This window comes from Pseudorasbora parva, chromosome 13 (genome assembly GCF_024679245.1).
Source record: "Pseudorasbora parva isolate DD20220531a chromosome 13, ASM2467924v1, whole genome shotgun sequence".
Classification (NCBI taxonomy): domain Eukaryota; kingdom Metazoa; phylum Chordata; class Actinopteri; order Cypriniformes; family Gobionidae; genus Pseudorasbora; species Pseudorasbora parva.
Window position 1 is genome coordinate 28,224,385 of NC_090184.1, and position 3,870 is coordinate 28,228,254.

Consider the following 3,870-nt stretch of genomic DNA (forward strand, 5'->3'; position numbering starts at 1 on the left):
GGAACCCCTAAAAGGTTCACTGCAAAAAATCCTTTTCTTACTCAGTATTTTTGTCTTGTTTCTAGTCCAAACATCTAAAAATTCTTAAAACAAGAAGTATTTACGAGCAAAAGTAATCGTCTTGTTTTGGGAAAAAAGTTTTTGCTTAAAATAAGCAAAATAATCTGCCAATGGGGTAAGTAAAATAATGTTGTTTTAACATTATTTTACTTACCCCACAAGTAAAAATGCAATTGTTTCTTAATGTAAGAATTTTTAGATATTTAGACTAGAAACAAGACAAAAATACTAAATAAGAAATGCATTTTTTGCAGTGTTCTAGACAGAACCTAGCCTAGAAATCTGCACGCAAGTGTCGTCTAGGAGCAGTATTCCTCACAATCTGGACGGGCCAATCACGTCGTGTATAAAGTCGGCGGGCGGGGCCATTATGACGACGGCCGAGTTGCGTTTGCGTGCTTCTAGTAAACACAGACTGAACTGGCGCGGCGGCTGTCTTTCGAATCAGCTTTGACCGCGACTCTGGAAGACTTGGAGTTAAGCTTTTCTCTGAGAAAAGAACAAAGAACGGCGCTGAGGTCATTCTTAAAAATGAAAGATGTGTTCGGGGTTTAGCCGACCGGATACGGCGAATGTTTAATCTATCAACAAGCTCTGTTTCACCTTCTTTGCTCTGGTTGGTGTAGCGCTATCCTATCGCGTGCAGAGGGAGTTTGAAAGACAACCGTTTATCCCGCCCCTCGGATTGAGCCCTGTCTATGGTGAGTTTCCAGACCAAACATCTTGATGTGGGTCTGGCTTATCAGGCTATACAGAACCCTTTTTAAGTTCCAAAAGGGTTCTTTCTTGTCATTATATAACCTTTTTAGCATAAAAGGTTCCTTGGAGCCAAATAACCTTTTATGCTAAAAAAGGTGCTTTTGGCACTTAAAAAGGGTTTTGTATAGAAACTTTTAGGCCAGGGGTTCCAAATACGTAGCGCTGATAGAACCTTTTCTTCTAAGAGTGAGGGATGCAAACTTTTGGGTTGTATAAAAATATGAAGATTATCATGATGAACAAAACATATATAAGAATCATAACCTTTTATTGGTCACAGAAGTCAAGAGAACCACAGGGTGATGCAAACGTTTGGGTTGTCCTACAAAAATATGTAATTTGAATAAGCATTTTCATTTCTGAATTAAAATTAATTTTCGTTATGTATCATAAAGCAAGTCAAAGGATAAACTGTTCTGATATCATTATCTGAAAATCCTTTGTCCACCTCTATCTAACAAGCAAAAAAATGCAGAAAAAAGGAAATGAGATCACACAGAGAACCCTACACACCCTCAAAACTGTGCCAAGGTCAATAATCCTCTTCAATATAATTTTACCTTTTTAGGACAAGAAAATTTACAACTTAAAAAAACAACAAAAAAAACGTATGAAACCATGTATCCAAGAACTTGCAAACCACGTATTTTAAACATCATTTGCTTCCCTTTATTTGCTGTGGAGACTCTAATATGTTATTGACCCAGTAGTCTGCTTTAAAAATGAATCCCTACCCAACCCAAAACGTGCACTGACACATAGCCTACAGTGTTTCATAGAAACGCGGCCTGGATTGATGAGCGCCACACACTCATGAAGATACATTTGTTGTTGTAACTCTTGCTTTGAGCCTGCAAATCCCTATTTATACACTCCAGTGAAAGAAAGACCACCATTTCCCAACAAAACCCCACTGACCATGTATGAGAACATATACCACTAGATAACTTTACTAATGAAAACGTGACGCTTTTTGTAGAGCAAATGCATTTGAGCGCTTTAAAATTGAAATACAGCCTTTTTCAATCTTTACAATGCACATTTAAATCAAAATGGTGGATAAATCATGTGCTCTTCCACACAAAGGAGAGTTTAAATTCAGTGCTTTCACAAACATGAGACGGTCACTCAAAAGCTCTGTCAAAGTTAGCAACAAAGGGAAAAATATAGCTGTAACGTTAGGTCATTAACTTTTGAGTTGCATAGCAACAGCATGTTCAGACAAGATACAGAGGTCACATGTGAATTAGAATATAAGAAAGTGTTTTACTTAAAATAGTGAGCATACAAGTCAAAATTCTTATTATTTTTCTTTTTCATGCCACACCATGTTATTTTCATTTTGTCACCGGTGCGAGGTTTTATAGATAACTTATATTAGGTAATTAAACTTCTGAGTTGATTCACTAGTTTGCGTAGATGGTTGTAAAACTGCGTACTGTGTAAAGTCTCTCTGACGTGGGAGAATGAGGGGCTGAATGGAAGATAGTGTAGCCAGTGGGGCTCAGTGCATTGTGGGTGAAAATCACACGGAAACCTGAACTTAAAGCCGACTTGAGTCACTTCCTCTCAGAGGAAAATAAAGGATGCCTCCCACAAAGAGAGAGAAAGACAAGAAACCACCTCCACATCCGCAGCAGTATAAGAAAAGGGCACATTGTGTGATGTCATGAAAAGTAGAGTGTCTTTTTAATCAGCTGAAAAGGAAATGGTAAAAATTTTACACGCCCTTCCACTGACTTTTGAATTATATATAAAGGCAATATAACACATTTGTACATTTAGACTAAGCACTCCTAATGCAAAAGTCCCTGTGCAAAAGTGTCAGAGGCCCTAGATAAAAACGCACACCAAGGGCCTTTTGTGTCTAAAATACCGAGTCGCAAGTTTTTTTGTCCAAAAGAACGTCCTTTCACCCAACCCACCCCCTCTGTTTTGTTTCGTCCCCGTCGTCGTGAGTCACACAGCACGATGCAAAAGAACTTTGGGAATTTCAGAAGGCTTTCTGGGGGGACAAATGGATCCGTTACAAATGCACTGCAGTGGGTCTCCTACACAATGGCTTGACAACTGTCTGTCACTCTGTTTACAGCAGTTAGTAATGACGAGAAAAAGATGGGCAGACCACATAGGTTTCATACCACAACAGTACTGGCGCTTATACCTTTCGAACAGTGGAATGAATTAAATGTTAGATAAAATTATCTTAAAATTAAGATTTAAGAAGTCCACAATAAAAACACAATAAAACTGTTCTCATGATCAATGCAGTTGACATGTTTTATATCTTGAAATTTCATAAAATATAGGCCTATGCATTCAAATTTCTGTCTTTTGCATTTGACATGTAGGCTATGACTGTTTTTTTTATCTTCATTTTTGTTTTACTGCTTAAAATGTCCCCCCAAAATCCCCCATTGTGACAACTTACCCTAAATAATTTGACAACATGCCCCTGTTATTGGTTAACACATGTCCAGTAAACTATATCTTTTTTCTCTCTCTGAGTAATAAAAGAGGAAATGTTCAGTAGATTTTGTAACTTAAAGGTGTGAGGCAATTCAGAAATTAACCTATCCTGAGAAATAATTGCTGGAGTAAAAAGTCCTGTGCAACATTAGCTAGGGAAATGTCATAGCAACACTCTTCTGCAAATTTAAAGATTTCACTCAACTAACGTATACAGGCTTAGTTTTTAATGAAAGTGATGTCCGAAATGTAGTGTAATTTACTTACTTCAAAATAAAAACTAACTTTTAAACTGCAAATCCAAAAACATGGATGTGTCCACAAATCCCTCATTAACATTGTATCATCTATGATTAGGAGTACAAATAAAGGGGTACCATGACTTAGATACGTTCAATATTTAAGCTTTATAATGTTCAAAAGTATTACATTTAAACGGCAATTATTCTGCATTAATATATGTTCATGTTTTCCTGGTCTCTCTTCATCATTAAAGGCGGTTCAATGGGACGGAGCAATGCCGAGGGGGCTGGACCGTGACACCGGTCGAATAAACCAAACACCTGCCACCGCGCAGACTTT